Here is a 24048-nt window from a genome sequence, read left to right as displayed (position 1 = left end):
GTGTTGCAGTGGAGGGGTACAGTCTCTTTAGGAATGACAATATCTAGGTCTCGAAGGGGAATTTTTACCACCCTGATATATGCTTGAGGGAAAACACAGCTGGACATAAGCAGTCTAGCAGGTTTCTGAAATGCATCGATGATAACTTCCTCCTCCAAGATAAGCCAAAGAGGAGAAAGTTCTCATATCAGCAACAAAGAGGAACTTGTTGGGGTATGAAGAGCAAAGGCAACCTTGGTTGCAATGACCATGATAAGGTTCCTCAGGGTAGAGTGGAGAGTAAAAAGCAAGCTCATAACTGTGGACTTCAAGTGGGCAGATTTTGGCTTCTTCAAAGATCTTCTTGGAAGAGTCCTGTGGGACAAGGCTCTGGAGGGAAGGGGGACCCAAGAAAACTGGTCACCATTTAAGGATCACCTCATCCAAGCTTGAGTATTTTATTCTAGAAAATATGGCCAGGCAAAAAGTCAGGAGGCCTGTCTGGATAAAAAAAGAGATCACAGGGAAAGGTTAGAATGAGTAAGATGTCAGTGAATACTTAAGCAAACTGAATATACCTAAGCACACAGGTCTTGATGGGATGCACCCACAAGTACTGAGGGAACTGGTAGATGACATTGCAAGGCTACTCTGGATAGTTTTTTATCAGCTGGGAGTACTACCTGGAGGAAAGCAAATGCCACTCGTAACTTTAAGAAGGGCAAGGAGGCACAGGCAGCTACAAGTCAGTTTCACCTCAATCCTTGTGAAAGTGATGGAACAATTAATCCTGAAAACCATTTCCAGGTCCATTAAAGAAAAGAAGATCATCAGGAGTAGTCAGGAGCATACTAAGGGGAAATCATCCTTGACCAACTTGTTAAACTTCCACAATTAAATGACTGGCCTGGTAGAAAAGGGGAGAGTAGTTAATATTGTCTGCCTGGACTTCAGGAAGGCCTTTGACACAATCTCCCATAAGATCCTTATATACAAGATGTTGATGTATGGACTGGATAAGCAGACAGAGAGGTGAGTTATTAACTGCTTGAATGGCCAAGCTCAGAGCATGATGATCAGTGGCAAAGCGTCATTGGAGGCAAGTTAATAGCAGTGTACCTCTGGAGTAAATACTGGCTCAATTTTTTTTCCAAAATCTTAATTATCTGTATGAGGCAGCAGAGTGTACCCTCAGCAATTCTGTTGATGGCACAAAATGGGAGGACTGGATGATATGCCAGAGGGTTCTGCTGCCATCCAGAGGAATCTCAACAGGTTGGAGAAATGGGCTGACAGGAACCTCATAAATTTTAACAAGAAAAAACACAAAATCCTGCATCCAGGGATGAGCAATTTCCTGCTACCCTGTTGGAATTCAGCCTTCCAGAAAAAGACACGGGGATCCTGGCAGACACCAATTTGAACGTGAGCCAGCACTGTGCCCTTGCAGCAAAAAAGGTTATCCTGGTCTGCATTGACAAAGTATTGGCAGCAGGTACAGGGAGGTGATTCGTACCCTCTGTTAACTGGTGAGGCCTCTTTTGGAATGCTGTCACCAGTTCCAGGCTCTTCAGTATGTGACCCAACAAGGGGCCAAAAAGATGACTGAGGTACTTGAGCCTCTCAGCTATGACAAAAGACTGAGAGAGCTGGCACTGTTCAGCCTAGGGAGAGAAGGTTCAGAGGGATCTTGTCAATGTATATGAATGACCAAAGACAGGGTGCAAAGCAGATGGAGCCAGGCTCTTTTCAGTGGTTCCCAGTGATAGGACCAGAAGCAATAGGTACAAACTGGAATACAGGAGCTGATGTCTGAACATCGGGGAATACTTTTTCACTTTGAGGGTACCTGAGAAATAGCACAGGTTGCCCGGGGAGGTTGTGGAGTATCCCTCCTTGGAGATATTCAAAAGACATCTGGACATGGTTCCAGGCAACTAGCTCTGGCCCCATTAGATCAATGTGGGTGGTTGGACCAGATGACCTCCAGAGGTATTTCCAACCCCAATCAATTTGTGATTCTGTGATAATTCCCTCCTCACCCATTCTACCTATTTAAATAAGACTACTGTCTCATACCTCTGAGACCCAAGCTTGGACAAAAACTTGGATCATGACAACTGATAGAAAACCTGGTGGCTTTTCAAATAAGTCTTTGTAGATGCTTTTCCACTGAAAAAATCTAATTCGCTGAACATCTGTCATTTGGTAAGTTAAAGCAGCACATACTCTTCTTTCTCAAATATCTCACCAGGTCCTAACAATGGATAACCCTTTTGTCTATAAAGATGGTCTTGGCAGGACATGTCTGTATCTCCCTGCCAAGTACACAGTGATCTAGTGGCTCACCTGAGCTTCTCCATCCAGTTCCTCTTTAACCTATCAATCAAAAAATAAGATTGCTCTTAATCGGGGCATAGCCATTTCCTCTTAGCAAAATAACACATCTCTCATTTACTCAGATTATAGCTTCACCATAAATCAGTGCAATTAAGGCATTTGTTTTCTTCTTATTGTTACTTAAAGCAGATGGAACTTCGTTACAATGACTTGCAACATAGGTTTGTCTTTTTTATTTTGAATTTCTTTTCAGTTCCTTGGTATTTCTGTTGGGTGCTCCTTCATCCTGAAGGACTTTGGAAAACAATATAGCAAAAAGGTATCATGTGCAGTCCCACAGGGCATTAGAGATTACAAAGAATTCTTGCTTTATGCTTCAACACACGAAGCCAGTTTTATACTGGTAAAAACCCATGAGATGGTTTTCCACTTTTGAAAGCATGAAGACATACCTGACAGTCACAATTTGGCACCATCATTAAGATAAAGAAATGTTTACAGCTGGCCATGGCAATGTATTACTGTCATTACATCTAACAATTCTAGTACCTCTCAGTCTGTACCTTTCCTTGCAAGTATTCTGGGAGTTGAGCCTTACAACATCCTCATAAATCATGCAAATATCTCATTTGAAAGATGAACAACCTTAGGCACAAAGCTCTCAAATGATTTGCCCAAAGTCACACAACAAGTAAGTACCAGAGAATAAAACCTAGGAATATTGATTCTCAATTCTGTATTCTAGCCACTAAACTTACTCTTTAATTTTGATGCACCCAAGCTCAAACACACTAAGACTCTTGACCTGATTGAATTTGAAAACACTCATGGTAGATTTATGTTCTTCTTTATACATAACTTTGTTCTTTCTGTGTGCATACAAAACATTTACTACATCACTGTTTATTAGCAATGCATTTATGTCCTAGATGCTACTTTTGCAGAACATTAATGTTACATAAAAGTTGTTGCCAGTAGAGTCCTGTTGTGAAACACATGTTCCATTAAGCATGAAAGCAACAGTGTGTTAAATTTTTTAAAGCAAATAAATTAGCCACAGATATAGTTTAGTTTTTGAGGGCCATTTGGTCACCACAAAGATACCCCCATATTTAATGCTTCTATTGTTTGCTATGGGAAGAACCATTCCACACTTGTCTCAGTAGTAATAGCATATCACTGTGAATATTCAGATAGTTTTATTTTTGAGGCATTTATTTTCTTCCTAGACATTGAAAGATATGTTCTTTATCTTCCAACATTAAAATTGCAGGCTTATTCTTACCAGTCATTACTGATGTTTGAGCCAAGACTTTTTAGGATCAAAGTCAGCAGAGACAACCTATTGGAGGACATTAGCAAAATCCAAGTTTATTGACATACCTAAATAGATAGAGAGACAGTATCACCCTTTTTCTACTGAGTTGAAGCTTAGAAATAGTTTGAACAAGTTTCTGGGACTTTACCATTTTTTCCTTGCTAAGCAGCTATAACACAAACTGACTGGTTCACATTGTGCATGTCTGAGTTAGCAGTGATATATTTTCTCACCACTTGAAACATCTAGGTTTCACATCAACTACAGCAGGAGGAATTGGCTGCTCTGAAAAGCAGTAGAGATTATACAAGTAACTAAATCACATGTTTTTGGTGATTTTCAAATTAGAGCATGAATGGCTCAATCCTGTGTAGTTTCTAACTTCTCGCAACAGCTATGGCATAGTAATAAATTAAATGTTTCACTTTTTTTTCACATTAAAAATCTTAAGAATTTGCTGGATATAAAACAATACCCTGAAAACTAGAGTAATATGTGTGGCAAGTTTTTTTTTTTAGTTTTTCATTATATTGCTTTTCATTTAGTTTCCATTTACTCTATTCCCACATGGGTGAAAGACAGGGAATAAGAAGGTAACCATCTGCAAAATGAAAGATATTTTTAGGCAGAAATAATACTTTCTTTAAGTTCCTTTTACTGAGAATTTAATGTAAATGCTAACTAGTTTGTTCTTTCCTTGTTTTTACCATAAAACAGAAGCACATATTTTATACCTCCACAGTAGTTTTAATTATTTCCCTCCTTCAATCATCTACTTCCTTCCAGGCATTTGTGACTTACCATTCCTGACCTCAGAAGACTATTGTTCTTTCTTAATTCCAAGGTTATTTTTATCACAGAAAACATGCCAGTGAGCATGGTTCCTGTATTTAGGAAACTGTGGTCTTTAAACTTTTAATTTACCAGTCATTTCACAGCTAAACTATCTTTCCCAAGCTGCAAAGCTTTTGCTTTCCTCATCAGCAGAACTCAAGAAGAAAAAGAGGGATTTGGTTTTTTAAAAAACTTGACCTAGGATTAACTCTGATTTGGCAGGAGAAACCTGTTACATTTTCATTGGTCCTACAGCTAGGTGGGGAAAGTGTTGCTATCTTTCTGCCTCTCAGACAAGTAGTATGGCTATTGACACATTTAGGGACAAATCCTGAAAAAGCAGGTGTTACAATCATGTATGCCAGCAGATGCATTCTCTGTTTCATTAACGTTGCCAACTACATAAGAATTTCACCAAAGGGAACCTGGGGAATTTACACTGAGTGGTGCATAATTTAAGCTTGCCACTGATTATTCCTTATGTTTTTAAGCTCAGCCTATGAAGTTTTTGGATAAGAGATTGTGAGATGTGGGCCACAGAAACCAGAACCATTATCCCTTAAGCACTGTAGAAAGAGATTCACAGAAATTTTGCAAGATTCGTAAACCTTCAATTCTCTTTAAACTCTCTTCCTCTTTAAGGGAGGATCTGTGATTTTGTTTAAGGTTGTTATTTTGTCCTTTATTTCTGTGAAATCCTATTGCATCCAGCCAGAAATAAAACATGAAATGTTTTGAATAAGATATCCTAGTGTAAACTTCTATTTTTGCCCAGTGCAGCATAAATATGTATGTCTGTACAGATTAAATTGTCTGGCATTTTCTCCTTTCTTTACAGGGTGTGGAGAATGTCGAAACTTAAACCACTGAAACCAGGGAATAAAACCTGAAGGAAATCACAGATTCGGTCAGGTTGGAAGGGACCACAGTGGAGCATGTAGTCCAACCTCCTTGCTCAAGCAGGGTCATCCTAGAGCACATGGAACAGGATTGTATCCAGCTGAGGAGAGAAACTACACAATCTCTCTGGGTGATCTGTTTCAGTGCTCAGTCACTCCCACAGTAAAAAAGTTCTTCCTCATATTCAGGTGGAACTCCCTGTGCATCAGTTTCCACCATTGCCTTTGGTTCTGTTTGTTGGCACCACCGAGAAGAGCCTGGAAACATCCTTTTGACACCCTCCCTTTAGATATTTATACACTTTTATGAGTTAATGTGAAGGGAGATAGCTGGAATGTAAACAGCCAGAAGAAATCATTCTCAGCCATGCCTACATCTTCTTGCTAAACCTCACCAAGATATGTCTGATTCTCTTGGCCTAGGGTTAGTTGACACAGATGACTAGTATTCACAGTGCCCTACCATAAGGGGCTTTAAGTCAGATGAAAAACAGGCTTAAAGCTTCCAGGACTCTTTTATGGCATGGTAAGAGTAAAAAATCACACTAGTCTTTTTTAACCATAAAAACTATGAGGCTTTGAACTCTTCCTTAACATTTCTCAACAGCCCTCTTCTTCATTTTCCTTGCATTCCACAGCTTAGGGAATGCCATAATGTTATGATCTCCCAGAGGAATATCATAGTCTAGTGATCAAAGAAGGGAAAAATCAGAGGAAAATGTTAGAAACCATATGAAGAATGTGAAAATGAGTTAAGAAGTATAAAGTATTTAAAAGATTCCACTGCACTAGCATTCCGGTCATTCCTATTTTTCACTTTGTTGAAAAGCTATATTTCTTTAATCTGCGACAGGGAGTCATTAGGACATCACTGGAAGGTCTCTGCCTTCTCACTTCCTCAGTGATAAACACAATGGCTTTCTCTCATTTTTATTCTCCAAAGTTATCAATTCAAGTTGGCTGACATATTCCACAACCAAATAACCAATTTCTAAATAATGATGTCAAAGCCAGCATTACAGGAAGAACGGTGCTAATCAACACATAGTCACATACTAAATAAATTAAAAAGTTCCAACCCAATTTATTTTCTTACAGAAGAGACCTCAGAAAATGAACACAGAAAAAAATGGCAAAACATTTAATTGAAGAATTGCTATTATATCTTATATCATTACTCTTTTTATCTATGAAACATTTAAATGAGGCTCAAAGACTAAACTGATTATATTTCTGTCATTCTGTGAGACTAAAATGGACTGAATAAAGATTTTAAACTCCTAGGTAACTAAATAGTAAAGTCCCATCTCATGATAACCACAACAGTTATTTCAAGACTTTACAGAGGTACATATTTTTCACACTTTACAGAACCGGAAGGTAGAAGAGAATCTATGTGATACAGTGAATGTACAATTAAAATAATGACCCTAATATAGCATTAATATAATTTTTATTAATGTTTTTCATATGTCTGGGGGATAATAAAACCAGATATTTTTCCTCATAGCTTCCCACCTATCTATTCCACTTCCCCATTTCTTTATTGTCAGTGGTATTCCTGCACCCTGCTGCTCTGATTCTCTCCTTAGCTTGTCAGAGGGTTAGACCTAATTTCTGATTCAGTCATCTGCCAATTAGGTGCCAGCATACCACCCATGTTGGAATGGTGTCTGAACTCAAGAATTAGGCACCCAGACTCTTATCTGATGCATGTCCTGTTGGAAACTGTGCCCTTGAGCAGAGTGGAAGGTCCCTGGAGCAGAGTGCACAGGGGAGGCATTCTACTCTCCTTGAGGAGCACCGAAAGGTTTTCACAGTTTTCAGAAGCAAAATCAATTTGTTTTATGAAGAAAAATGCAGAGAAAACACACATCCCATGAAAATAATTTCTGTAGAAAACTCTTCATTAATTTTCTGTTGGGGATTTTCTAAGAGAAGAACTTCCATTTTTCCTTGTTATGACACTATTATAAAAATGCAGACTTTAAAGAAAAAACAACGAAACCTAAAAAATGTAGGGTTTATGACATTTTATTGGTGACAATAGTCTTATCAAGAAGATTTTGCATGAAAAAAATAAATTATGAAGCTAGAGAAACTGCATGAAGAATTAAGCCTATTTGAGGCATTCTGGACAGTAGCCCTTTGAACAACTCATCATAAAAGGAGGTGTTGCTAGGATACTATGGCTACTATCATCAGGATAATGTGGTGGGATATATATATACATATATATATATACATTATAAACAAGAAATCTTGATCAATGAGCACCACTATAAGCAACGTTATCAAACCTACATGGTATATTGAAGATTGAATAGAACATTCAATCTCATGCTGAAAAGACAAAGTGAAGTTAGTCTTCAAAGTGATGCCCATCAAAGACTGTCACAAGAAACAGCCACAATGCTTGTTAGCTGCTTGAATAGAAGAACACAGACACATGGCTCAGAAGTGAGCTGAGAACAGAAGCCAGAGAGACTAAAGAAGAAGAGTGAACAGATGTTGCGGCTGAGATGAGGGAAGTGTGTAGACATTTCATTCTGCTGGAATAAAAGACAACTAAAACCATAAGAACCAAAAATTACCATAAATGGATGCTGAATTAGTCTTTTGATTGGGAATGGCTAATTAGTTGAAATGATCAAAATAGAAGATCAAAGGAGTATATGGAAACTATACCGATCTGAAGTCAAATTAGGTTCATGGGTAAAATTATTACTCTTTTAAGGCAGCACAACATCTCCTCAACTAGGAGAGGCCATTAGATAGTCTTCAATACATTTTCATGTCAAAGAAAGTGTCCAAGGCTCTCCAGGCTGTTCAGGTATCTATGCTACCTATTTCAGTGCAGTTTTGCCTTTGAGAGTCTGGGCCTGCAGTCAGAGCAGAACAGTTCACAAAGAAAATCAGCTTGCATGACAAATTTCATACTCTGCCTGAGGAAGAGTGCAAAGGTATTCTTTCCTAATTAAAATATGAATGCTGTCATCTGATAATCTTCCTTGTGAGAAATAACAAGCTTACTAATTAAATGTGCAATTTCTTGACATTTAAACAGGTCAATTCTTTTTTCCATGTGTCTGATCATTTATTTGAGGTGCTACTTTCAGGCATGTTTATTATACTAACCAAAATTAATCACCAGCATAACAGACCCTTCTAAAACAGAAGGGTAAGTAATGTAGTTTTGTCCTTTTGCTCAACTGAAGTTGTTTTAATATAGAAAATAACGATAATTAAACAGAGGATAGAGATTTCATTTTTACTAAGTCCTCATCATCTTTCTGGGCTTCCCGTGTATGTCTTCTGATGTCTGTCTTTCATAAGGTCATGTCTTTATTCCATTTGGCTTTAATGAATAAAATGTTATTGCATAAAACTGAAAGAACATGGCAAGACAGTCCAACTTTAATTTAGTGATATCATTTCTGAAAAGGGTGCTATTGTAGATAGATTGCTTGTTCTAGTATGGATAGAGTAGAAGACCTGTGGGTACAGACTTTTATTTTTAAGAGCTTATGTGACTTCCACAACTGTAATAACTGAAAACAGATCTTGATGTTTAGCACAATAGTGAGGATATGATAAATCATAATTTAAGTGTAGGTTTCAGCAAGTCTGTTGAAAATTAAATTTTCTTTTTCACAGAAAATTCAAATCTTCTTGAAATTTCATTTAGTCTGAATGAGATTGAAGAGTTCAAGGTTCCAAATATTCTGCAAATCAAAATTTTAAAAGCATTCTCTTTTGAAAAACGCAAACCCAGACCCTGTGAATTTACCAAGCTGTGAATCAGAGAATCACAGTATAAGCTGAGTTGGAAGAGACTCACAAGGATCAAGTCCAGCTCCTGGCCCTGAACAACACTATCCCCAAGAGTCACACCATGTGCCCAAGAGCATTGCCCAAACACTTGAGCTCTGTCAGGCTTGGTGCTGTGACCACTTCCCTGGGGAGCCTGTTCCAGTGCCCAGACACCCCCTGGGTGAAGAACCTTTTCCTAATATCCAAACAAAAGCTCCCCTGACACAGCTTCAGGCCATTCCCTTGGTCCTGGCACTGGTCAGCACAGAGACCAGTGCCTGCCCCTCCTCTTCCCCTCACGAGGAAGTTGTAGACTGCAATGAGGTCTCCCCTCAGTCTTAATGAAATATAAACTCCTTATTTCATACAGTTATTTAGATGCATGGAAAAGTTGTATGAGTTACAGGTTTAAATGTTTTGAAGTAGGGAATGGCCTTTCTCACCAGATATCTAAAGACAATCTGGCATTTATTACCATCTGCTTTGTTCTTCAGCAGTATGAACTTAATTTATGTGATCCTGCTGCTGAAAAAGAAAAATGTATGCCCTTCATTGCTTTGACTTTCATGGCTTGGATATTTTTATGATTTTTTTTTTTTTTTCTGTAAGTGAGATGTCTGCCAGGGGTTGACCTGTTATCTTTAGCTGCAATTTATAAAGTTAAAATAGTCAACTGTTTGTTACCGTACTGCAGGGACACAGAGTAGGCAACATTTACATTATGTAGCATTGCAGTTCTCAGACCAGGATGGTGATTGCAATTAGTGACTGTTTGAGTTCATATATGAGGTTATTAACTGAAGCAGTAAGAAACAGATATACTGCCTGCTTAGGACGGAAAGGCAGGGCAATAACCTCATACTCTGCAGCAGTGGGAAATGGCAAAACATGTCAGAGCTCTCAGAAATTATAATTTTCTGTGTGTAGCTAGGGTCAACAGTTGACTTTAGTATAATGAGGAATGAATTACTCAGAATAAAAGTAGTGTTTTATCTTGATTCTTTATCGTTCTTTTTTTAATGTGTGATAAGAGATTAAACACTTTAGCACCTGTGATATATTTTATCTTTTTACCTTTTCTGTCTTAAACTATCCAAACCCTAAGTATTCTGCTTTAAACCCTTAAATTTATCTTAAACTTTTAAGGTTTGGAAAGGTCTTAATTTTATAGGCTTTCTCCATAAATTGGTGAGTCCAGAAAGATTTAATAACAGCCTAAAGCAGATACTCAAACTGGGCAGAGCAAACCCAGTAGGTAAACGAGCATTGAATTGAACTAGGCTTTGGTAAGAATCCTGGCAACTGAATTGACAAATTCAATTGCCAAAACAACACTTCATGCCATTTCAGACTTCCTAAATTGTCTGAGATATCTGCACAAAAATGATATATATGCCACATGACAGAGGTAAAGACCTAATTTAGGCATCGAGTTGAATCGTTCCCCTGACCTTCTGATGGCTGAAGTTAAATGTTATAAAAATCTAGCTAAAAATGACAATACAGTCGACTATACACAGCTCCTAATGCCACTTGCAATATCCTAGGGTCTCCAAGATTTCTGCATTAGACTGTCAGGTATGCACAGGCCTATAGAAGACCAACTCAAATTTTGGGCCAGTAGCTGAAAAGCTCAAAAGAAATCTCTGACAAAGAAGTCTTAAACATAATTTTGAACCACCCTAAAGCACCTCAGATGACATTGTCTCTAAACTACTGCATAAAAAATACAAATATTGGTAGAAGGAGAAATTAAAACTGCTTTTTTATTATGTTTCAATTATTAAAATACTAAATTTACTCTGATGGTTTAAATAAGATGTAAGCTAGGAAGAACTGAAGAGTCGGGAAAGAATTATTTCTTCTTGGATACCTAATGTGCAGTTTCAAATTTCCCTTTTGGACTTATTTATTTTAGAATCAGGATTTATTGAAATTTCAGCTTTGATAGATTACAAGTGTTCCCTATGTTATACGCAGAAAATCATGACAAGGCTTTGTGTTTCCGTACCTGAAAATTCATCTCTTTCAAAATCCATAAGGAGCAAAGTATGTCGCTAATCTATATATATATCAATTCACTTTCCTTTATATCTAGAAAATATTATTTGTACAGGGTAAAAAAAATAATGATTTATGTATACCTGAGAGTTTTATTTTACATTCTTGGTCACTCATTCTAGTATTTAATTTAATTTGTTAAGGATAAATATTCTTATCCAAAACTTCTCATCACACAAGAAAAATTACCAGAAAAGGAAGAGGCATAGAACCTGGTTGAAATATGTGGGTTATTATCAGCTAAGAAGACATGGTCTTAAAGCTGCTAATATGCTATGGAAGGCACAGGAGTGCATTCTTCCTGGACTTTGCTGGCCACACTACTGCTATGGTGAACAGTCAGTTGACAGGTAATGAAGAGAAATGTGGTCTTTAAGATAACTATGATTCAGCACATTGACTATTTGAAAAATAAATTGGATACAGAACTGACATGCTTGTAAAATACATTGGTCATTTGCTGGAGTATGTAAAGGAACTGTATTAAAACCTAAGATAAAAATAAAAATAGTGTCAAAATTAGAGACAGATTCTATATGCATAGAACACAGAATAGTTTGAGTTGGTAATCAAGTCCATTTTTATCCCTAAGATCCATTTTTTAATCATGATTTGTAATTGTCAAGTGTTTGGGATTGGGAACAATTAATTTTTTAGGATTAATTTTGAGCCAGGTATTGGTAATAAATAATTAGCTTTTGTGAAAATTAAAAATACACATACTACATAAACATACCTGCCTAAGTGCATTGTTTTTACTTATAAGTGATGGTCTTTTTTTCACCCTGTGACACTTCTTACTTTCTCTGCACATCAGCCAGGGCATAGTACCAGTGAAAGCACCTTTCAGTCACAACAGTAATACAAACTTGCTGACACCTCTGGACCATGCTACATTTTGTGGAAGAGCACATCCAGAGATGCATGAAACAGACACACTGCACACAAATCCTTCTAGGAAGTTAGCTCAAACTCTTCAGTGATGAAGTGATATTCATCTGTGGCACCTCAAAAAAAGGGATTCAAATACCTTATTCCCAGAAAAACAGCTACTGTTCCTATTTATTTCTCATTGAATAAAACAATGGAAAAGTAACTGAAAGTAATTTAACAATATGAACAAAACACACTCCACTGAGCTACCAGCCATCAGGTAATGCCAGTCATTGCTTACTAAACAATACCTCAATTTAAATCAGTTACAATCACCAGAATACTGATATGCAAAAAATATTAGTTATTTGCTAGTTAGGTCGTTTGTGCACTAGAAAGGATGACAGGAACTGAGTAATGTAAATGAAAGTGTACACAGCTGCAGTGATTCCCATCTCCCACGTGAAAAGCAGTCAGGGATTGCTGTGCCCAGACTATGATTCCACTAACAGATATCTATTTTTTATGAGACTAAGCCCCTTCTCCATTTACTCCTTATTGTCAGTATTCTAACATTGCTGATACTCACATGCTCTGCTATACATTAAACAAGATCCTAGAGTAGTTTTTAGAGGGAGCATCCAACATACAAAAACCCACTGTACATGTGGATAATTCCTGAGCTCTCTAGCTGGAGGGCTGGAAGGTGCTGGGGCAGGGGGATTCCTTCCCTCAGAGGAATGCATGGGTGCACAGTACTTCCTCCAGTGGGCTGCAAAGCTCATCTTGGTGCTAGCCTTGCTACTGCTGTTGCTGCTGCACTGAGAAAAGGGGGAAGCATGACTCAGAGAGATTTTGCCTAGTTACAAAATTCAGTGGAGGATGGACCCCCACGCACCCCACAGTCAGAGCTGCCCCTCTATGCTGCAGTTCTCTAAGTGTGTGTGCATGAACACATAGGTTTGTATGGGCTGGGAAACTGTTCAAAATTGTAAAACACCTTTATGAGGTCTGATGCAATATGCAGATTTGCCAATGGATAAAAGATTTAAAAATCAAACATGTTTGGCAAGTTCCAGTTCCTGCTTGCCAACTTGGAAAGGAGAAGAGTGATCAGGGTAAAGTAATTAAACATTTTTAGCCTTCCTTTTCCATGTTATTGTCTTCATTTTATTGCTCAGTGTTAAGCTAGCCTAAATACTGCTTCAAAGCATGAGCTCTGAGGTCCTCCCTTCCTTGCACTCACACTCAGGGTTCTCAGCCACAGTCTCCAGTCACCATTTGTGAGTAATCACAGACTGGCACAACTACCATTAAACACAACAGAGCACAAATCTGGTTAGCAGAAAAGACTGCACTTTATAGCCTTTAGCTCAGCAATAAGATGTTTTTGAGATTCCTCCTTGTACAGTGCATTGTAATGGGTTGTGTGATTAACAAGCACCACTGCCAGTGGAGTCAGACACCAGAGCAAAACATTTCCCTGCTCTTGCCAAGCAACAGATTTAAGGCCCAATTCAGTTTGAGTACAGCCAGTTTCCTTGCTACAGAAGCTGGCCATGATTTTTACTGAAATAAGCCCTTTGCTTCTAGAATGCAGATGAGAATTCAAGACAACCTAATTAATAACATCAACGATTTTTTTTTTCCATTGCTGTTTGCTTCTGCTTGACATGATTTAATGTCAGATAGCTCTGAGCATCAGAGCTTTATTAGATGTATAGCTGCAGCAAAGGATTCTTCATCCATCCCAGGAAGTGTACCTTCTGCTAGATTACTTTTTTTTTTAAATTCTAGAAATGTAAATCCCTTCTTCCAAGATCACGTTCCTTTCCTATTAAGCTACTACTTTCTCAAACATTCACTTTGGCTTCCCAGCATAATAATAAAATCACTTCTTAGCCTCTACAAAATATTTTTATAGTCAGTTTGTTTGGGCATCATTAGCCTGGCACAAAAATACTCTGCAAGCAAAATATGGGTAACTCACAGGTACAAAGCAATTATTTATTGGCCAGTGTACATAAAAGACGTGGTATTTAGTGAACTATGAGGTTAAGCATGGGTGTGCTCACACTCCAGTACAGCAGCTGGAAAGCCTTCACCAGACAGGCAGCTGTTTCTGAGGAGTGAGGGGTTGGTGGCCACAGCTCCCACCATGGGTGCAGAGATGCCCCTCCCTTTATCACCACTGATGGATCAAGCCCAACCTGGCAGTTCCTGACTGTCCCTGACTAGACCAGCCTTCAGCTACCTTCTCTTTGTTTCTTTTCCTTAAGGTGTTAGCATTTCATGTTGATGTTTTCTCTGCTGAGTCCTCGGTCTCCTAGCAATCACATATCAGCAGTTCTACCGCGCTCTGTAATTTTTACTTTTCTTATCCCTGTACAGACACTCTCACAGCTCTGGCTCAGCAGTCTGAGTCAAGGTTACACAGCTGGAGTATATCAAAGCTGGACCCCCTACTCAAGCAGCTAAACCCCCAGCAGTGGGGGGCTACAGAGAGGGGGTTACAGTGTGCCATGGCATCATATGTGATTCTTTCTTGGACACTGTTTTATTCCACTCACACTTCATTCCTGATTACTTCCCTGATCCTTCTGACTCCAGTTCCTGTTTTTCTCCCCTAATATGGAGTTCTGAAAGAACAACTATAACTACTAGCTTCCTTCAATTATTCTTTAGTTTTGCAACACTTTCTATCCAGAGTTGTCTCCAACTGTTGTGTGTTGGCTGTCCGGTATCAATTTGTAAACTAATATTCATAGAAACAATGTTGGACACAAGTTTCTTACTGTGGGTTTACAATACTCTGTCAGTAGGGAAAGGATATAATTCCGAATTTCTTTCCCTGTGAATGAGCAGAATTTTAGCCAAAGAAATATGTTTTCTTCTGCTTTAATTCTCTTCACAGCAAAACTCGAGAGGAACATCCAGAAAGGACACCATATGCTTGAGAATATGCCAACATATATTTTGTGAGCCTTGTAGTTGCTGCTGCCCTTTAGCCATTAAAACTGAAATCAGCAGTGTTTCTAGGTAGCCAGATCATGTTTATCACAGTACATAAATCCTGTGTGTCCAAACTGATCATGAAGTGCAGCAGTCATTTCTCTGGGGCTTCCTGAAACCTTCAGCAAGTCATCAAATTCCTCTTTCCTGGGAAGGGAAAAGAAAAAAAAAACCAAATCATTTAAACCCAAATGATATATTTACTTACATGATAAATGGGGATCTGTGCTTGAATCTAGTTGCAGGATAACTTCCAAAGTGTGTTGTGTAGTCAGCCAAGATATAACATATATTCAGACAGGGTAATATTGATCTGAAGTGGTACACAGTGAATCCAGAAAATTGTGGCTCGCTTCCAGCATTTCAAACATACAACTATGTAGGAAAAAATACAACTTATATTCAGATGCTTAATTCGAGTCTAAAAATTTTCTGGACAGAAACTATATCAAAATCAACCAACTGATTTACTATTCTACCTCAATTTCACAATATTGTCTCTGTGCAGTCTTTTTACAGCATGCAAAAAGAGCAGAAATGATATATACAATGGAAACATTAAACTGAAATTCTGCCAAAAATGAATGCATAGTGCATAAACATCAATCCTGGTCTGACTGTTTTACTCATCTAAGCAGAACAAAGCAGTCAGTAACACCTTTCAGGAACAATATCCATCGAGTAATATAGCACACAACTATCCCTGGGGTCTAATCTGAAGGTAATCTCCACCTGATTTAAGACACAAAATCCACATTTTTGCATCCGTTACTTTGGACCCATCCTAGAATGATCCACAATCTGCTCTCCAAAGTCCTTTTAGGATTGGGCCTTCTTTCTCTGTCCCCACTTGCTCTAATCACAAGGAGAGGGGAAAGAAATGAAAGTTTGTAGCAGGCTAGAAATGATGGACCAAGAAATTGCAGAATCACCATCGCTGGATTTTCTACAGTTACAAATTTCAGCGTATGGATGAATTTCATATACAGCAGGAAGGGCCAATAGACACCACTATGTTGTATTTGGACATTGCACACACTGATGCATTTGAGGTACAACCACCTGTTGGGGACTAGATTAAGGTGGGTTTTTGTACCCAAGATCAGCAATTCTAGGTTTAAACATAAATTTATGATTAAACCTAAAATTCAATATAAATGTAACCAGACCCACACAGATAAGTATAGTCTTGTATTGGGGAAGAATTTTTTCTTCTGCAGTATATTCATTTAAACAAACTACCATTTTCTCCCCAAATTACTTGTCAATATCATCCAAATTTCCCACATGATTTTAGGTGGTGAAAATGATAAGTTAGAACATTCTGGAGGATATTATGCTCTTTTTTTATTCTGTGAGCAGTGCATACCTTGAATAGTAGCAAATAATTTCAGTTTCCTTTTCCAAATGAGGGAGTCTGAAACCACAGCTCATACTAGTTATATGGATTCCCTAAATAACAACTGATTGCTCAGTCATTGATCAGTGCAGAAAGATGAACCACAAGTTCCTACCTCTGCATTAAATGTGCTCACAAGAAAACTTTTTACCATTATATGGCTTCCTCAGGCATTGAAGTAAAAATTGGTCTTTGAAAAATACCTAAACATTTTTGAGGTAGATGATAAATATTAGCCTATAGCCCAGAATTTTGAAAATTCACCTTGAGTTCCAAGTGACATTAAATAGTTAATTGTTTCAGATATGCAGAGGAAGCAAATTCTTGTTTAAAGCTGCTCACTAAAAGTTAAGAGATTAAAGAAGCAGTTCTGCATCATATTGTTCTGCACATTGTGTGTATTAATGTCAGTGTGAGTGCCAACTCCCGTAATAATTTCAAATACTAATTTCATAATTTAAAAACAAAACATTAAAAATACTCATACTTAATTTTGTTCTTAAATAAGAGTTTGACATTTTATTGTTAGAATTCCAACAGAAATAAGAGAATTCTTTTTAACATATATTCTGCCAAAATATTCCATACGTGCATGTATTCTAGGCTAATATATGACAAGGAAAGAAATCAAAGTTTGAACAGTACTGGTTTATTATTTCATTGCCGTGTGAAGAGCTGATGAAATTGAACTGTTGTGTACCATGACATTTTGCCTGCATAATGCAATAACCACTTTATGGAAAATAAGTTGAGAATCTCATTACTTGACCAAGATTTATGAAGGAACTTGTAAATGTATTTGCTTTCAATAAATCTGACAGAGATTGACCACCATCCTTGTTAACATTTTGATAGACATCCTCTTTTAATGGCACCTAATTACAAAACAGCCAGTGCAATATGCTACTAAGATCAAAATTCAGTCTAGAAATAGTAGTAACTGCCAGATTTAACTCATACATTTCTTTTATGGAGATCAGAAATAGCCCTTCTCTTTTCTGACATGCATATTAGAAAAGCTACTCAAAAAAAGATCTGAACATTTTCTGAGAAATGATAAAATCCATCTCATTGGTCTTTCTGAAGTATTCCTAAAGCATCTACTTCCATTATGCCAGTGTGAAGAGCTCCCCTGCCTGTCTCCAAAGGAAATCATATCCTTTCTATTACTGGGTGATGCAGATTGGCGTGGTCTGCAAGTGAACCATTCCTGAAACAGGCAAGAGTAAGTTCAGGTTATATATTACCTGTTATGTAAGATATTGCATTCATTATATATTCTGGAGATCAACCCATTTTACTTCATTTCCTCCAAATCCTTTTCCTCATTTTGTTTCAAAGTATGAAGTTTTTGTTGTTGGAGCATACCCTCATTTCTCATTGTGGTTATTCTCTCTGCTTTGGGGATTGGTGCGTAAAGATCAAAGCCATGAAATTGCCTTCAGCATTTAAATTTTTTCCTAGAAAATTCTCACAGTTTTATCAATACTGAGGATGCAGACATAGACAAAATTCCAAACTGGTAAACCAGATAATACATGTTGCATTATAAATTTGTTTTGGCAAGTGCCCAATAAAGCAGTGTTAAGAGAAAGTGAAACACATTTCAGGGTTGTACAAAAGTTTTTTAAAAAACAGCCTTTAAAATGCACTTCAGTGGCACACGTTTAAAATCCCTTATGCATCAGTTCACAGGGGAAACAGATCAGTTCAGTAACTGACAAGTGTTTCTGCAAGGGGAAGTTTAATTCAGATGTTTGAATTTCTTTATCCAAATGCTACAGTCATGTCTACCATGACTCACATAGACTGAGTGATTCAGGAGTCATGTAGGTGAATACAGAAGTAATAAAGTATGAGAAGTTTTAAAATGAAAAAATATAGAAATAAACAGAGTCATTTTTGACTGAACAACTTATTATGAAATTTATTTTAAAAAAGCCAACCTTCTATATCTTCTACTGTTTAGGGGCTGTTTCTACATTAGTCTGAAATTCATCATCCATGCCATAAATTTCTACTGGACTGTCTTATATTTTTATCTTAGTTAAACTATCCTATCCCATGAACAGACATTTTTATGCAAGTTTAAATACAGTTTCATAAGGACAGATACAGATTTGTAACTAAGTCATGATTAATCATGTAGCTAATTACACTGCATAGCCTTGTGCATAGATGAAGTCTCAGTGTTTTGGGGACTTTTTTCTCATCCCTCATAAGTTACTTTTCTGTCTCCTTCCTGACATTTGTTTTCCACAGTCTCAGGTTCAGAAAAAAAAATATTTATTATTTTGAGGTGGGTTGACCTTGGCTAGTTGCCAGGCACCTACCAAGCTACTCTATCATTCTTTCTCTTTAAGGGACAGAGGGACAATGAAGAACACATGGACTGAGATAAGAGAGATCACTTACCAATTGCCACGGGGAAAACAGACTGGATTTGGGAAAATAAATTTAATTTGTTGCCAAGCAGAATCAATTAGTAAGAAATAAGAATAAATTTTTAAAAACCATCTTCCCCCCACCCTTCCTTTCTTCCCAGGCTCAACTTTACTCCCAACTCTTTCACCTGCTGCACCTCAAGTGGTGCAGCGGGACAGGGAAAATGGTCAGTTGCTATCAGTTCATAACACTCCATCTCTGCTTCTCCTTCCTCCTCACACTCTTCCCTTGCTCCATCATAAGGGCTCACCCATTGGGGACAGTCCTCCATGAACTTCTCCAACATAAGTCCTCCCCACAGGCTGACTGGTCCAGCGTGGGTCCTTCTGTGGAGTGCTCTCCTTCCTCACAGGGTCACAGGTCTGACAGCAAACTTACTCCTGTATGGTGTTCTCTCCACGGGCTGCACTTCCTGTCAAGAGTTCAAGCATACGGCCTTCATGAGCCACAGCTCCTTTTAAGGGACATTCACATGTGGTGATGTGGGGTTGTCTGCAGGCAGCAGGTGGCTATTTGCTCCACAGTGGATATCCACAAGATGCAAGGAAAAACATATCACTGCACCCTCTCTGCATGCTGTAGGAGAATCTCTGGTCGTATGCCTGGACTACCTCCTCCTCCTCTTTCTGCACTGACCTTGGGGCCTACAGAGTTGTTTCGCTTACACATTCTCACCCCTCTATCACAGCTTCTAATGTGCAGCATTTTTTCCCTTTCTTAAATATGCTACCACAGAGGTGCTCCTGATGTTTCTGATGGGCTCAGCTTTACCCAGGGGTGGGTCTGTCTTGGAGCCAGCTGGATCTCATTCTGGCATAAGGGCAGCTCCTGATGTCTCCTCACAAAGGCTGCTCACACAGCCCCCAGCTACCCAAACTTTGCCACATGGATCCAATTTGTTTTTTAGGTTTGTTTCACCTTACATAATAAGGCTGTAGATGGAAAAAAAAAACCCCAAACATTTAGAAATGTCTAAAATGCACATATTCATTGATGGCAATACAGACAGTGCTATTTTTTCATGCAGTCTGACTACTAGTAAAAATGTAATTGAATTTCATCCTTTGCTGCAAAAAGTCACAGTTCATTACTTAAAGTTGATCTGTTTGCAACAAACTTACCAGCTTTTTCATTAGTCACTGTACTTAACCACACTGAACTATTCACTGTTACTTCTGACAGCAACCAAAGTTCTCAGATTCCTCTGCAAACATGAGGAACACTTCCCATCCTGAGGGATCTGAAGCTCTGCTGTAGCTGCCCTCCGTACTGTGGATGAGACTCATCTCACTTAACTTCAGCTGACTAGTCTAGTCCTGGACAGAGACAGGGGATTTCAGGCAGGGGTTTATCCTTCTTAGATGCCATGGGCTTTAGATACCTCTCCTTATTTTATGAAATAGTCTAGGAGAATAAAATTACTAAGATTAAATCCATACTGTGGATGGGAAGAAATATTCCTCAGTGGTAAGTGAATACTAGCAAATCAGTGGTCCATAAAACAAATTAATTTAAATCTCTCAAAAAAATATAATATTACAAATGTATAGAACTTCATATGTTATCATAACAGACTTCACATCAATGTCCTATGGTGAAAGCAGAAATATTTTTACCACTTTAGGAATAAGGTATAATTTGCAAGTAGCAGCCTACTTACAGTGTAAGAGGGCTACACAGTATTGCAGCACATACATACAGCATACAGTCTGTGAACTACACAGGGACAGGGCTGCCCAGAAACACCAATGGAGTTACTGTTGACTATAAAAAAAAAGGGCTTTTTCAGTCAACATTTTTACATTGTAGAAGGTTAAATATAAACCAGTAGGACTGCAGGTCTGTAGAACCCTGGATCTCTACTATGCATCTTTCAGATGTGCTAGACCTAATGTCAGCATGGATCTACTGTGTGTTTGATCACTAAAACCCCTTAAGAGTATTAGACGTAATTCCACAATTCATCTGATCTGTGCTGGAGTTTAATGTAAAGCCTGTTATGTTCAAAACATCCATCTTTTTGCAGTGCTTTGCACATTAGGATGACTAATTTTAAAGTTAGCACTTCCATCTAACATGCAGTATAAGTAAGAAAGTTGAAATATGAAAGTGCACAGGTCATTTACAAAGTGTTTATACTAGAATATATTAACTGCTAAGAAAGACAGAAACCTACTTTCTGACACTTTACCCTTATTATGTCCACAAACACTACAAATATTTCCTTGTTATTCTACTTTTATCATTTAAGTGAAAGGTTAAAGACTAAAATCAACAAAACTATTTTGATAGCTAAATGAGCAGAAGTTCTGTGCTAAAGGGCTATTCATATTTAAATATCTTGCAGACGAGACTGTGCCCACAAATATAACAGAAAACAATTTCCCTGGTTCCCTGAAGCTTAGAGTTGCTTTCAAAAAATGCAATTTTTATTCCTCCTTTCAGATAATCCATCTGTCTACTGAGAGGGGTATTAACTATCTCAAGACAGTCCCATTCTCCTTAGCCCTCATTATCATTTCCCATCTTCTTCTTTGTAGAATGAAACAAGCTAAAACAACTCACAGAACAAAATACTGAGGAGGCAAACTGCTTCTAATGCTTTTAATTGTTGCTCCCCATGCTTGACACCTTGCTGTGACAGCCAGCATGGTAGGTGCTCCTGAAGCTGCCTGATGGGGTGTATCTACAGGGCTTGAACCCTTCCAGTATAGAATCAGTCCCACATACGTCTCTCACAAGTTATTGATGAAAACTAGTAGACTTTTCAAACATGGAGCATCCTCTTCTTTTCAAGAAAACAACTTTTCAAGAAAACTGAGGACTTTTTAGCCGAGGCAACTTCAGTACCCCACGAGAAGCTGTAATATTGGGGTAGTCATTTAGCACTCATAGTATGGAAAGGTGTTCTTCAAAGTTCTAGCAAAAAAAGAGAAAGTGATCAGTGCCCAAATGCTCATGTGTCCATTTTTAATGGTTTTCCCAGAATCTTTTTTTTTTTTTCATTTATGTAAAAGGAATTTAAATTAACTTGTTTTTCATTCAACTAATCTTCAGTAAAAAAAAAAAAGTGACCACGACAATTTTGAAAATACTTTGTTTGAAAGTAAGTTAACACTGGAATTCCTCGGTCTATTTAAACTTGTCATCTTCAATTGTTCATAGTGACAGATTTCCTAATGCTCACCAGGCACTCACGCATTTTATGTTTGTTGGAGTGTGCATCTTGTAATGTTCACAGCTTCACTGATTCAATCATTCCTATTTTTGCTACTGATTCGGAAAGACTCACAGTATGAGGGAGAACAACAGGAGTGAATTGGTGATGCTGATTTCATCCAAGCATTTTTTCAGGATTCATAAACATACAGAAAGCTTAATCTCACAGTTTTCTTGAAAGTGATTTAATTTTCATCATTCTCTTGTCTTGTAGAAGATTTTGTTTTATTATTGTAGAGCACTGATTCAAAAAGAAAAAAAAAGAAAAAGAAATAAAAAGAATACAACAGCCTCTAAGCTCTAGATAAGCATCTGTTCAAGCTGTTCAACTTTGTCTAAACAGTTCTATACCTATATTTTGCAGAGACTTCAAAGACAGCCTTTGCCCCGCCCATTCAGTGAATACATAATCGCTCCTATGAAGCAAAACAATCTCATCCAAAAAACACAAGCTTTCAAACAGCATAAGAACTAAGTAACCATTGAGAGTGACTAACCCAAATTTCTAGTCCAGAGTTTTTCAGTCCTTTTCAGTTTGTTTACCTGCATAAATTTCCCAAAGGAGACATGGATCCTTTCAGAAATGTCACCTCTGTAGACTTCTGCAGCATATGCGAAGTTGGCTTTTTATTTGCTGTTTTGAAAACCACGGGGGTCTACAGAGCAAAGGCTGAAAATCACTGTTCTGGTCTAAATCAGGCATAGCAGAGGTGTGAATATGCACTTCCCCATTTGCATTCAAGGACCTTCCTCATCAAATGTCCACAAAGGAGATGGTTTATGAGGACAGGATTGTGAATCAAATGCTGAATGGGCAGGGTAGAAACTGTGGTTTATGCACCAAACAGTAGGCAAGCTCCTTACACTTTTATTTTCTTAAAATTTCCAAAGGTTGTAATTTCATATGATTCATGATAGGAAAATTTTAACACATTGATAGAATCCTATTTTTCATTCAGATCTAGTTATGGCCTTGTCACACAATTTGATTTGGTGAGAACTTAGAAACTCTGAGATCTCCAGGGACATGAAATGCATGGGCCACATTGTGGTCACAATGTAATTTAAAATATTTCTGGAATTTCTTAGAACTCTCCTCTATTAAAAAAAAAAAAAAAAAATTATTCTACTTACAGAATTTGGGTGTTGGGGAAAAGGGACAGAAACACAGATTAGGTTAGGAACTGCATCCAAAAGTGATGGAGACTTCTAAAAACAATGCAACTAAGTAAAGACATCCAAGCCTCATCAGGACATTTTATCAGTGCATTATTCAGGTCCTGACTTTAAATTAAACCAAATTGAGACTTTTTCACTTAAGATGGTATTTCACCTATCCTTCTTTCAGCTGAAAGCATCCAACATCTTTCTTTACTGCACAATGCACATAGATATATGGGCCATATTTTGCAATGAAGCTATGAAGAAAATATTTTGCTGCTATTAACGCGAATCTGAAAGGAGACTATGGTGACAGACTATGGTGGCTGTATTACCTATCTAGAGGGCTCTCTGAAGTCTTTATTCTTCACCATTGCACATTTAGGTCCTTTCAGAATTCAGGTGAAATATAAGATTACAGAGCTATCTAGTATGCACCCACAAATCATGGAAGGTATTTTTATTTAAGTGCCTAATGCAAGAGCAAGTTTCTTTCGTACACATGAAACAGCACTAACACAGCTTCTACCTAATTGTACAAAACTCAACAGAAATAAATCTGATCAAGTGCTCACATAGCTCAAAACCCCAAATATGCTTACAGTACTAGAACAATAAGTCAACAAAAAAATAATAATTAATGCTATTAATGTACAATGGAAGGTCAAATGATCATAGTGCAATACCTGCAAAAT

General features: G+C 37.8%; 1 long non-coding RNA gene across 1 annotated transcript; it reads right to left on the bottom strand.

Moving 5' to 3' along the window:
- Positions 1-14999: 14999 nt before the first annotated feature.
- Positions 15000-19714, bottom strand: LOC138108545 (uncharacterized). The gene is made up of 3 exons (XR_011150001.1): positions 19610-19714; positions 19224-19385; positions 15000-15276 (listed from the first exon to the last, which is right to left on the bottom strand). It is a non-coding gene; the product is annotated as an uncharacterized lncRNA (long non-coding RNA).
- Positions 19715-24048: the final 4334 nt, after the last annotated feature.

This window comes from Aphelocoma coerulescens, chromosome 3 (assembly GCF_041296385.1).
Source record: "Aphelocoma coerulescens isolate FSJ_1873_10779 chromosome 3, UR_Acoe_1.0, whole genome shotgun sequence".
In the NCBI taxonomy this organism is placed as follows: Eukaryota; Metazoa; Chordata; class Aves; order Passeriformes; family Corvidae; genus Aphelocoma; species Aphelocoma coerulescens.
The sequence above is the reverse complement of the archived record's forward strand: the minus strand, read 5'-3'. Positions and strand labels throughout refer to the sequence as shown.